The sequence below is a fragment of the Zootoca vivipara genome, chromosome 2 (genome assembly GCF_963506605.1).
Source record: "Zootoca vivipara chromosome 2, rZooViv1.1, whole genome shotgun sequence".
NCBI classification, from domain to species: Eukaryota; Metazoa; Chordata; class Lepidosauria; order Squamata; family Lacertidae; genus Zootoca; species Zootoca vivipara.
Genome location: NC_083277.1, coordinates 57,098,455 through 57,112,145, shown reverse-complemented (window position 1 = coordinate 57,112,145; position 13,691 = coordinate 57,098,455). Strand labels below are relative to the sequence as shown.

General features: G+C 48.8%; 1 protein-coding gene across 2 annotated transcripts in view; it reads left to right on the top strand.

The window, feature by feature from the left end:
* The window catches only part of DBN1 (drebrin 1), a 42,965-nt gene that overhangs the window by 13,061 nt on the left and 16,213 nt on the right, over window positions 1-13,691 (top strand). The gene's annotated exons all lie outside the window — the stretch shown is intronic.

The following is a 13,691-nucleotide window of genomic DNA, read 5'->3' as shown; positions in this document are numbered from 1 at the left end:
AGGGACACCAGTTCTATAAGTAGTAAGGTCCCCCAAAATTGATAAGCCCATGTCAGCCCCCCCCCAAACAAAAGTTCCAAGAATGAATGTTTACTGTTTCTCTGCTAGACAGAACACTAGGCCAGATACCAGCTGGGTGAGACCATTTCTAGAAAGCAGAACTGGATAATGCCATTTTTAGAAAGTAAGCCCAGTTCAAACACTAGGCTCTGTCCTAAAAAGCTAATGGCTTCTCTGTGTCCTCATCCTCAAGCTAATTCAAGATGAAGGAGACCAGAACCTGCCTTTGTTCCAGCACAACCCTTCTGTTTTGTCCATTCTTCTGAAGTTTTGATGGTTCTACCAAATTTTTGTTTCTAAACTGTTTGCCTCACTGTGTGCTACGGTAATTGTCCTCCTGCTTCTCCTCCTCCAATACACATTTCAGCCCTTAGCCCAAGGTAAAGGGGGTAGGTTGTTAGCCCCAGCCCTTCTGCCCCTAGATGTCTTTCTTGGCACTGAGATTTCTTGGATAAGGAAATAACTCATTTAATCCAGTTTTCCAAACTGGGTTTGCTGCCTGGATAACAGGGTTGGGTTTTTTTCATTTGTTTTTTGGAGGATGACACAGGTGCACGATGTGGAGTCCAGCCTATAATGAGGCGCGCAATAGATCATGTCATAGGCGGCAATGAATAACTTCCCCCGCTACTCCTGCAACAGCCACCAAACCCACAGTACTTTCCAATGCAGCCGGTGTGCTTCCCTGGGAAAAGAATCTCAGATTCCTAGCAGTTGAACTGAGGGGGTTGAGTTCTGGGGAACTACGATTCTTCCCTACCTTCGGCAAGAGATAACTCGCTGGGGCGACATCATCTGGCAGGAGCCCAGTAAATTAGTAAGCAGAACTCGTTACCCTTCTGAAAGCCACATTGTCTGGAAAGCCCCTAAATCCCCTTGCTTTCTGATGCGCTCCCACCCCGAGCTGCCCTGCCAGCCCCTGGTCCGTTGTTTCTTCGTTCTGCAATGCCACATGCACCGACGTGCTCTTTGTCGGTGTTTAGCTGCCCTTTGGTGGTTCAGCCTCATTGTTACCATCAAAACGGCAGCGACTTCACGGCTGCGAGGACATTCCGCCCAACTAATCTCTGGCTTTTGATTCCATGTTTGTGTGTGTGTAATATATAGTATAATTTGCGGGCTATATATATATCTCATTTGTAAGCTGGAAGCCAACATGAAATAAGACGGCCCAGGCTGACGTTGAAGGTGTTCTTTCCCCCGATTGCTGTGAACTGTCTTTCACAGTGATGGACCTTCTGTGAGCCGTGGAACCACAATCACATAATTTCCTTAAGGAAGCTGCTTTCACAGGGAGTGTGTCCAGTTTCCATGAGGAATCAGCAATGTGCATGCGAGCTAATGAATTCTCCAGCGACAGAATAATTCAAACTGATAAACCCGGAGCACAGATTGATGTGGTCCCCATCTCCTAAGCCATATAAATCTAGGTAAGAACCCCACAGCCACTTTCTCACTTGCTATTGACCCTGGTGAATATCCACACAGGACCCCCATTAGGATGCTAGAGGTTCCTGAGCATCAGAATACCCCTATAGTTCCTTAACCAGTGAGATATAACTATACAGGACAGATATTATACAGGAAAGCAAGGACACCCTTGTTGCCTTTTCCTAGCTTCCTCAGCCCTTGTTGGCCTCCATCTTGCCACCTTCTGGAGCTGGCTTTGAGTATCCTGGCATATTTGCTGGCACTGCCTAATTGCCCTTGTGGGCTGGGCCAGTAAGACATGTGCCCACAAAGGGGCCTCGAGTTCACATCCTGCCTTTGTCGCTTGCTGGGCCCAGAGGTGTGCCTGATCACGGTCTTCTCCGAAAGCAGCTGCAGCTACATTCCCGGAAAGAGCCTGGCCATGAGCTGCCAATTAGCGGATTTGGCTTTTTGGATTAGAGTCAATCTCATTTGTGCCATTATCTGCATCCGGCTCCCTGCAGTGTGGCTGTTGCCTTGCCTAGCCAGCCATGGGAAGGGTGCTACATGGCACCATGCCTTCCCACTATGGGGATGGTGGCTGTACGACCCTTGCAGGACAAATTGGGTTTGGTGTGAGCCAGAAGCTTAGCATCCCACTATTAAGCTGCTTTTTATGTTGACACCTCTTCTTCAGTCCTCTGCTATTCCCACCTTGGACAGCTTAGTTGCTCCTTTTCCATGCCAATCCCTGCCCCTGTTGTGCCACCCACAGCTCTCTCCCCAGAGTTCTTCCAGAGAGGCATGAACTTTGCAGAGGCTGAAAAGGATGGCCATGAGTGTGTTAGGTTCTCTTGCCAGTGGTTAACTCATTAGATTTTCTTCTTTTCATACATGAGGGGCTGAGAAGGGATTGTCCATAGCTTGTTTCCCTTCTCTCCTGGCTTGGGCTGGGTGCAGTGCCCACCTAACGCAGAAATGCTTAGCCAGCACATTCTCCTTCCAGTGCGCTAGTTGGTGCTGCTGCAGCTCTTCTGGTGCATTCACTGAAGGTGGGGAGAAGAGCAATGGAGTGTTGCACCTTTTCCAACTGCACTAGCACATGCTTGTTCCTGGATGTGGGGGAAGGACCCACCAACTCTGAAGGCTTTGGATCATGGATGGGGAACATGAGGGCCTTCCAAATGTTGCTGGACTCCAACTCCCATCAGCCTCAGCCAGCGTCACCAATGGTCATGGTTGATGAGAGTTGGAGTCCAGGAACATCTAGGCAGCCACAGGGTGCCACCCTATGATGGTTCAGTTGCTACAGTTTGGGGGTAGGTCTTCTATAGCCCTCTCTCCATATAGGTTGCGCCTGGAGGTTTCCCTCTGAATCTGGTCAAAGGTGGAGCTTACGGACACCACACATTACTTCAACAAAAACCTGTTTCTCAGATGTGGATTTGCAAAGGTCATGCAGAGGGAGCTATTTGTAAGGGAGAAACAGCTGGGGGTGGGGGTGCCTAACGCTACCTGAAGATGCTGATTTCTACCTATATGTACCCTGGGGTGCAGGATGGGTTGTTTTTCTTCCAGCTGGTTTTCTAGCCTCTGGTGTGGATTAAAAAGCAGGGGGGAACTGTTGGGGGTTTGCGTCGAGTTGGCACTGAAACACCAGTTTGCAATGGAGAAGTGATGTTGGCTGGAAGGGGTAGTCAGCCCCTACCAATTCTTCCCTGAAAATGCCCCTACCTCCTGAAAATGAATGTTACAGGGCAGAGACCCCTGTGTTTGCCTTGCAGTGGGTAGTTTCGCCCTAAATTGCTTCGCAGCGTCTCGCGACGGATGGTGCTATGTGCGCTTGATACCAAAGAGGCATAAATTATATTGCGTGGAAAATAATTTATGCAAATCAAACTATTTGCATTCTTCTATTTTGCATATTTCCCCTTCTGCAATGAACAAGTTCTGAAAAGGATTTAGAGTCCTCGGGCAAGAGCTCGGGTGGCAGAAAAGAGAAGTGGGAAGGGATCTGAGAGAAGGGGGAAGAGGGGGCTTGGAGCGGGTGGGCAGAGCACAAGGAGGTAGGTGGCGCCATTTTGATATCCTGTACACACCACTAATCAGCAGAAGTGCAGCCTATGAATATCAGACTGCCGACGTCATTCCAAATGCGTGCCTGCAATCATGAGAGCTAGAATCTTTTGTTATTCTTAAAAAGCAGCTTGCTAGCAAATTCTGCATATGTGCAGAATGCGCATTATGCTCTTGTACACAGAGCTTACAAAACCCAGTATACCTTCTGAAGCACACCCTTCATCAGTTCCTGCTTTCACCAGCCATCACCACCATGCCAGAAGCTGATCACCCTGCTGCATAGCAGGGTCTGCCTTGGGTACATAGATGCAGGAATGTTGAAGGGCAATCCAGAGTGCTATATAGCTCCTGGTGCATTTCCTGTTTTTTTCCGACAGGTCTGAACTCACTTGCAACAGTAATCATAAGCAGGAGAGAAATTCTGACAAAACCATTTAAAGCTGGGTTAGGGAACCAGACTCCTGGGAATGGCATGTGGTCCTTGCCCTGATTTCAGGCAGCCTTCAGCATCCTCCAGCCCTTCTGCTTCCTGAAGCCCCTCTTCTGTTCTCCAGCACACCGTCCATCTGTCCGCCCCCCATGGCATAAAAACCTTGGCATTGCTTCTGCTTTGGGAAAGGTAGAGTGGGAATGGGGTGGTACAAAAAGAGTGCTATGCCTTCCTGCAGACCCCCACCCGCTCTTGATGATGGCTCTGCCCACCATTGACTGTGGCCCCTGTTTGACTTCTCATGTGACCCAATGAACCTTCATCAGAAGAAGGTTCCCCACCTCTGATTTAAAGTAATACACTGGGCAGGAAAAGCATATTGGATCTCTGCTCTCCATGTCCCCATTGCAGATGTTCCACACTGTTTGTACTATGCAAGAAACTGGTAAAGTTTCCAGAAGGCAGACTATTGACATTCTGGCACAGGATCTAGTCAAACAGACATGCAAAATTAGGGCACTTTCTGTTTAGAAAACAAAAAGGGTTTGTTTGTTTTTTTAAAAAAATTGCTGACAGTTGTATAATTTATCAAGTTTTTGTGTCCCAGTTTTCCTCCAAGGAACTTTGTGTACAGTAGAGGCTGGTCCATAAGAATGAATAGGGCTTTGCCCCACTAATCTCAGTCTGGCCTCAGCCAAACCCCAAAGCTCTGGTTCCATCTACTATTGACCTCCTGTCCTTTGCCCTACCCATCTCAATGGGCATCAGCCTCCATTGTCAGTGTGGTACCATATATGGAAGGTTATCCTATTTAATCCCCTGTGGTGTATAAACAGTGGCAAACCCCAATTTGCTTAGGATAATATGGTGATAAATAACAGAACAGTTTAGTTCAGCCTTGCCAACCCTGGCGCCCTCCAGATGTTTTGTACTACAATTCCCATCAGCTCAAGCCACAGTGACTGATGGGAGTTGTAGTCCAAAACATCTGGAGGGTGCCAGGGTTGGCAAGGCTTGTATAGTCTCTTCTGTTTCTGAAATTCTTGTTATCTGAGGGTATAAAGTGAAAGCCAGTGTGGTAGCATAGGGGGTTGAGTGCTGGGCTTGGATAAAGGAAATCTGGGTTCTGATCCATATCCAGCCAAGCAGCTCATTGGATGACCTTTAGCCAATCATCCTTACTTGGTCTGCAGTGTCTCCACAAATTCATTAATGAGGATAACACCAGATAGCTCACATATAGGCTGCACAAGCTCCTTAGAGCAGAGTTGTGGAACCTCTGACCATTCTTGACACACCAAGGGTTCCATTTTGATGCCAAGTCAATCAGCAGATACCACTCATTGACACCAACTGATAAGCAGAAGGATAGGGTTTTAATTCTGCAATGGCTGAGCAGTTGCCCCTGCATGGCTGAGTTTGCCTTTAAATCCCTGCTAAAACAAAAAGAGGATAGTGAATTAGCTACATGTTGCTGCTTCCATGGCAAAATCCTGACTTGGGTACTTCAAAGCACCAAATGACATACAATTGACAGGTGGGCAGCCCCATAGAGCCAAAAAGGTTATCCAGCTCTGCCTTGGAGCAGAGCTTTTCAACCTTTTTGAGTCCACGGCTCCCTTGACCAACTACATTTTTTCTGCAGCACCCCTGTGGGGCTCAGGAGCCCAGTGATGTCACCTCTGCAGAGCTGGTGGTCTCTTGCTCTTTTTTGAACACCCTTCCTTGTGGAGTGTTTCCTCAGCCTCCTCCCCTCTCCTTGGGAGTCCTCTGAGCAGCTGCTGCTGCTGCTGCTGCCCCTGGTCTCTGAGCTGCCACCTCAAAGAGAGGTGCCTCCTCACACTGCCCCACAGGGGCCTGGGAAGAGGATGCCCCCAGCCTTACAGGCCCAACGGAGACTGGCCAAAGGTGAATGTGAGGCCAGAACCTCACCTTTGCCTAGCGGAAAGGCTCCCCTTCAGCATTGGGCACTCAGCTCTCAGGCAGGCCTTGCAAACAGCAAGCACAAGAAAGGCCAGCACAGCGTCTGCCTGCCACTAGTCTGTCCATTTCCAACAGCAAGGGATGGCTGGGCTCCCTCATCCGCTTGCTTGCTTAACTCCAAGGCCACCTCAGCACCTTGCAACCAGCACCCCCTGGCCAGCCTCAGAGGCACCATTCACCTGGGAAGTTTGTAGCCAGGGCTGCTGCAACGAACAGCTGTGCAAGCCTTTGGGAGGCAGAGATGTGAGAGGGCATCAGAGGAAGGATGGAAGGAAAGAAGGACAGAGGCCAGTGTTGCCCACGGCACCCCTGACAATCATTCAAGGCACCCCCAGGGTGCCACGGCACACTGGTTGAAAGCCACTTGCCTTAGAGGAAGGGCAGGCATAAGAAGCTCCCTCTATATAATGTCTCTCTATTTGTCCTTCCAGCTCAGTATGTGTTTACTTTGACTGGCAATGGCTCTTTAGGGGCTTCTCCAGGCAGACTTCTATCACCTGCTATCTGACTCCTGGAGAAGCCAGGAGTTCAACCTGGGATTATCTGTGTGCAAAGCATGTACTCTACAGGAGTGTCCTCCAACCTTGGGTGCCCACATGTTATTGGACTACAACTCCCATCATCCCTGGCCATTGGCTCAGCTATCTGGGGATGGTGGGAGTTGGAGTCCAACAACAAATAGGCACCCAAGGTTGAAGAACACTGCTCTATATCACAAAGCCATGGCCCCGCCTGTCGCAATTAGACAGATAGATAAATAAATTCAGTGTATGCTTCATGTGACTCCATGTCTGCATAAGCCATAGTTACCAGACGTCCTTTGTTTCAAGAGATGACCTTTATATCAGAGCATCAGAGCTGTATTGAACAGCATAGAATTGGCACCACAGTTCCCAAGTCTCTTCCCTTGCCCCTTAAAAAAAAATCCTTTGGCAAATCAATTGCAATACTGTTTATAACATCATTCTCATTTAATCTCATCCAAACATTTGAGTGTCCCTTCAGGTTGTTTGGATAAAAATATGCTATTCTAAGAACCAACAGGCAGCTTACTTTTGCCTGACGTGGGTGCTTTCAGCACACAGATGAACTGTCTAACCATTTGCTGCAGCAATAGCCAGTAAACTCTGCTTATAATGCTATGAAATGCTGATGGCTTTGGAAGGCTAAAAAAGACCCATAGGCAAATATTCCTTCCCAATTTTATGAAATCCATGGGTGCCCTCTTTCATCCAGTTCCATAGATGTGTAGAAAAAGCTTAAGAAATGGGATTCTTTTTCTATAGGTTTCTTTTCCAACACTTCCTTAATATACATGTAGTAGGAGCTTAAGAATAGTATTGTTCCTCCTCCCTTCCCCTCCCCCCAATCAATTTGGCTGAAGGTACAGTCAAACAACAGATGTCATGTTTTTTCCCCAGTTTGGTCACAGTAAAAAGTAAAGGACCCTTGGATGGATAAGTCCAGTCAAAGGCGACTATGGGGTTGCGGCGCTCATCTTGCTTTCAGACCGAGGGAGCCGGTGTTTGTCCACAGACAGCTTTCTGGGTCATGTGGCCAGCATGACTAAACCGCTTCTGGCGCAACGGAACACCGTGATGGAAGCCAGAGCACACGGAAACGCCATTTACCTTCCTGTAGCAGCGATACCTATTTATCTACTTGCACTGGTGTGCTTTCGAACTGATAGGTTGGCAGGAGTTGGGACAGAGCAACACAAGAGCACACCCCATTGCAGGGATTTGAACTGCCAAGCTTCTGATTGGCAAGCCCCAGAGGCTCAGTGGTTTAGACCACAGCGCCACCCGCGTCACAGTAACCCTCCCCGAGTCATGAAATAAAAATGCTAAGCATCCTCTACCAAGACCTACCAATCAGAAACCTCAGCCCAGGTACAATACCAGATTTAATCAATGGGAAAAGCCCCAAGGAGGGGCAAAGCTTACCCCAAGCTACACCTCTTGCCATATTCCTTCAAGGAACATGGCAACATCGTGCACAGTGATCGGGGGGAAAGGAGTATGAAGGCAGGCTTGTAGTTCCAACATTACTGAATCAGGCCACAGGCCTATCTGGACCAGCATCCTATTCCCCACAGTGGCCAACCAGATGCCTCTGGGAACCCCTTAAGCAGCGCATGAGCACAACAGTCTTTCCCCACCCATTTTCCTCAGCAACTTTAGAGTCAACTTAGCATTAGAAATCAGGATAGAAAAGCTAGGAGCCAAATGGCTCCTGGATCCTGGGTTGTGGGCACCAAAACAGAATATCTAGTCACCTTTGGGGGGTGGGGGGAGTTTGAAACACCTTTTATTTATTATTTTGATAAGCATTAAGTAATGCACAAGTCACATAAGTGACACCTTGTTAATATCATATGTCTAACATAAATTGTTAATACGTGTCTAATTTGGTGTTTAAATAAAAATATCGGTACCATACTTCAGTTTTCAAAATATTCTACTCTTTATTGTTAAACTCCTTAACATATTGTCTATCCTTAATATATGCTTCAAAACACATACATTTCAGTAATCCTTGAGTGTCAGCCAGGCGCAAAAAATAAAATGAAAAAAAATGGCACCCAGACTTTTTGAGGTGCTCTCAAATGGAGAATCTTTAGGTGCAAAATGCGCCTGGCTCCCTGCTAATTTCACACCCTGAGAGTCATACTGCCTCTAATCATAGCTGCCAAGTTATCCCTTTTTTTAAGGGATTTTCCCTTATGCTGAATAGGCTTCCTCGTGAGAAAAGGGAAAACTTGGCAGCTATGCCTCTAATACTGGATCCCATTGATAGCCTTATCACCCATGAATTTGTCTAATCCCCTTTCAAAGTTGGTGGTTGTCACCACATACTGTGGGAGTGAATCCCAGTGGCTGGGGAGACCCGGCCAGATGGGCAGGGTATAAATAATAATAATAATAATAATAATAATAATAATAATAATAATAATAATATATTATTATTATTATTATTATTATTATTATTATTATTATTATTATTGCCTATGCGCTGTGTGAATCACAACTCCGCTTTTGTCTACCTGAGCCGCCTACCCTTCTGCTTCATTGGGTGGCCCCGAGTTCTAATATTACGAGAGATAGAGATGCTCTTTCTCCACAGCATGCATGATTGTATGCCCCTTCATCCTGTTACACACCCACCCTCTGCTTACTCCCTTGATCTAGCCAAAATGCGTGTGCACGTGAGATGGGGAGATTCGGGGCAGAGCTCTAGCCTCCCTTGGCAACTGTTCACTCCCCACTATCGAAGGCAGTCATGTGCTCTGAACGATGTGTCATCTGGTGGGGTCTCTCTTCTGTCAGTGGGTTGGAGGTGGGGGCCTTGCTTGGTTGCGGCGGGCAGCCCAAGAGCTGCATTCTTTTCTGTGGAGCCTTCCAAGGCCTACATGCCAGCAGTAGGAAGTTTATTGTGTGGAAACTACAAAAGTAAACACACCTGACTTTATTCTCCATCCAGGCAAGCAGGAGGCGTTATCACACAAGGACACATCTCTGCCAGGCAAAACACACGCTGCGGGTGCAGAAGGACCAGAAGGAGAGGCCTAGAGGGCTGCATTTGGCCCACAGGCCTGAAGTTCACCACCCCTCCTCACACCTACTAATAGGTTGAGGGTGCTGTGGAAAACTAAAAAGGTGCTTGGTGCTGAGCCTGGTAATCTTTAAGGTGAGGGTTCATAAGCAGTAATCAGGATGAGGCCTTACCAGGCCGCTAGACCCTGGCAGGATGCCAGGTGCTGATGGCAGCCTTGCTCCCTCCGATATCAAAGGACCTGACTTATCACAGAGAAACAAAGAGATAACCGATGGTGTAAGCAACTTCTGCTAAAGCCAATATTGTGATGAGATGCGGCTGTGGAAAGTTTGGGGCCAGGGAGTAAAGGCAACCAGTTCATGTTGGGAGTTGAGAACATGTGCCAGGCCTGCTGGGTGAGGCCAACAGGCCCATCTAGTCCAGCACCCTGTCCTTGCATGCCTGCGAGTGGGACTTGCATGCAAGAGCCCTCTGCCCACCTGCGATTCCCGGCAACCAGCCTCCTTCCTCCTGCCGGCGGAGTTCCCCTTCCGACTCTAGCAGGATTCTGGCCCAAGGAACCAGAATATAAAGCCCTGGCCTTTACTGGAATGCAATACAGCCAAAGAATTTGGCAGGTCAGCAAATGGAGCACATGATGCCCAGGAAGAGACACAACTCAGCAAACTCCCACTGTAAGCTGTGGAAAGGCCGGGCAGGGATGACACCTCCCGATTTGCCATGAGAGGGTGGCGGTGGGTGCGCACGGGAGGAGCGGCATTTGGGGCCAGCTGCCAGCGAATACCTCCCCCCTCCCTCCCACCACCACCCAGCCTCCCCTGTAAATCACCTCCTTCCTCCTCATATGAACTGTGTCCCAGCTGGATGGCAGTGTGGTTGCCATGGTGACACAAAGATGCTCGTTCCTTTGATAAGCTGAGGGAATTTGCCCCCCTTTCGGTCTCTTCGCCTACACAACCTGGACCAATTCTCTGTGCTCCATCCTTCCCCCTTCGCATGAGGTCTCGAAATGAGGTTGCAAAGAGAACAGAAACCCCGTGTGCTCTCTCGGCTAGGGTGTGAAAGCCTTTGGTTCTGATTTCTGCTGGCTGATTGGCAAAGGATGGAGGGAGTGGCTATACCCCGGCAGAGATGGAAGAGAGGGTGGTATCTTGGAGACGGTTTCCATGGAGGCCCCTTCACACAAGCCCTGATGGCTCATTGATATGCTGCTACTGCTGCTTTAATTTCCCTATTTCTCCCTCTCCGCCTCTTAACACCCCACCCCACTCCACCCCTCACATTCTTATTGGGCAGCAGGCAGTTCACTGCCAGAAAGCGTGAGTGGGTCTTACTCCCCAGGTGGGCAACAATTACACCATCCTGGAGGGGTGAGGCCTCTGCTGCAGCGCATTCATTTCTCCCCATTTAGCAGAAGCTCCTCCCTCATCCTTTTGCATGTGGCCTGCAGGCACAGGCAACGTTAAGGAGACAAGGGGATATGGGCGGAGGGGCTCTCTCTCACTTCAGCACAAAGCACCTGGAACTGATACCCACAAAGCTTCTTTCTTGAGCACGGCCTCTGGCGCATCAGCGAAAGGGAGGACAAAGGCAGGTGCTGATTTGCATTTTTAAAAGCCGTGTTCTAATAGTTTTGTAGGGAAGCAAATTTAGAAGTAATTCACTATAATTTAAATAGAAATACAATACAGGCAACTCCCCATTTACGCAGGGGTTACGTTCCGAGGTACCACGCATTTAAGTGCAATTGTGTAATGAGAACACAAATGAAAAAGCTTGCAAACGCCACATAGGCTCCCGCCAAACCTTGCTCAAGCTCCCCACAGGCCTCGATGCAAAGGCTTGTGGGGTTGCTAAGCACTGTTTTGTGCCATTTTTGTGCTTCTTTGGGGCTATTTTTGCCCCTTTTGTGCCACTTCTCTGTTTGCGGTGATTGTGCCTGCCCAGAGGCATAGCTCAGGGGGCGTGGTGGCACACTGGGCACCACACTGCGGGGAGTAGCACTTACCATGGGGCCTGCAGCGCGCCCGAGCCACACATCTCCTGGGAGTGACGCGATGGCTCAGGCGCCTGCAGGCTCCGTGCTGCCCGAAAAAGCAACACGGGCCTGCTGGGCACAGGAGCAGAACATGACTCAAGCTCTGGGATTCTGGCGCGCCCTGCCCCGTCCCGTCCCACAGGCACCACACCCACCCACACACCATCTTGGGGTTCTTTTGTCTTTCAACCATACCTAGACCTTAGCAGAGGATCCCCTCAAACAGAAGACTGTCCCCCGTAACGTAGGAGATGTAGCACACCCTCTCTTCATCGCTCTTCCCTGCTGTTCCTCTTCTGGAAGTGAAGTTGGGGTGGATGTACCAGCTGAAACCTTGGGGAGCGCTTCTCCTTATCACGGTATTGCCAGGCAGAATGTGAAACAAAAAGGGCGGGCAGGATGGGATGGGGGCTTTGTTCTGGGCCGGCTGGAGCAGCAGCCGCATTCTAGAAATGCTTGCTCTACATCATGTTGTGTGGGGCTGGACATTGCAGCGCATGCTGCAATAACCCACATGGGGCCGCTTGTCTGTGGAGACTGAGCCACCAGTGTAGGGAATTTGCCTGCCTTGGTGATATCAAATATGGCAGCCTGCTTGCTTTACCTATCACAAGTTGACAGGAGGAACCGAGAGCCCAGCTGGATCATTCCTGCATGCACAGGCCAGTCCTGGGTTGGGTGAGGAACTTTAGACTCCATGGCTGAATGCAACTCTTCTAGGCTTCTGTATGTGGCCCTCATAGCTCCCTACGCCCTCACTGGCCCTCCTTCCCACCCAAGTGCTTTTGCCTGGCTGGAATGAGTCATTGGAGCCTGAGAATGCCCTCTTGCTAGTCGGGGATGAGTGCGTAGAAACAGGCAACCAAAGTGACCAGGAGGCTGGAGCAACTCCCAAATAAGGAAAGATTACAACATTTGGGTCTGGGGCTCTTTAGCGGCAGAAAGTTCAGAACAGACAAAAGGTCTGATTCAGCAGAGCTTTTCTTAGGAAATCTACTGAAAATAGTTTAATTCAAATGACTCTACGTCTGTGCATGCACACAAACCAAATATAGCCCATCTGGGAATCACACATGAGATAGGCAGTTTGCTGTTGCTCAAGGGCATTTTTAATTTATCTGCTCCAGGCGTGCTCCAGGAGGCCTGGTCCTCTGAGGGTTCCTGCTGCCCAATATATTTGGTGCTTTCTATAAATAATTCTCAAATTTGTGGAGTGTGCCTCTTTGGGGGGACAAGTGGAAGGAGGAGCAAAGTTCCAGGGGTGATAGAATAGGACATGCTGCAGATCTTTCCCCACTAACCAAGACACCGGTAGGTGTATCACCCTATGACAGTGAACATCATCTTGGATTTGTGTGGGTGACCCCATCATTACTTCTCCATGACTCCAAATGTGATTCGGAAGGAAGCAAGTTTGGAAATATCTGTTGCTTTCTTTGTGTTTCCTGGGGCACGGTTTTCAGAGGGGTTGAAATATATTATGTTGCAATGCAAGATCTAGGCTTTCTCTGGAATGAGGGGCATTCTCTGGACAAGCTATTGTTGTCCTTTACTCGTTGTTGTTTAGTCGTTTAGTCGTGTCCGACTCTTCGTGACCCCACGGACCATAACACGCCAGGCACTCCTGTCTTGCACTGCCTCCCGCAGTTTGGTCAAACTCATGTTGGTAGCTTCGAGAACACTGTCCAATACTCAGGACTGTGTTTATTGTGCATCATGTGCAAGCACCACACAAATACAGAATTCAGCATCCTGAGGGTCAACTTTCATTTTATTAAAATAGTATTTATTGTGTTGGTCCATCGACCATACCAGGAAACTTACGTTTTGTTTTAGAAATCATGTTTGTAGACTTTGGGGGCTAAGAAGAGTGTGTATCTATCCCACCAGGATCTCTGAAGCCCCACAACCGCAGTGACTACGTAGTTGGGCTTTGTAGTTCTGTGCTGTTCCTCTCCCTGCTACTCGAGGGCTACAGGAGCAGGAGCAGTTCGGCAAAATAAGCCAACATGTGCAAATCTGCTTAATCCAAGCCCTAGCCTCCAATTTTACCTAGCACTATATCTGCATTTCCTCGGTGCAGGAATTGGATAGTGAAGGATGTGCGCGGTCCTGCCCTTATCTATACATGCT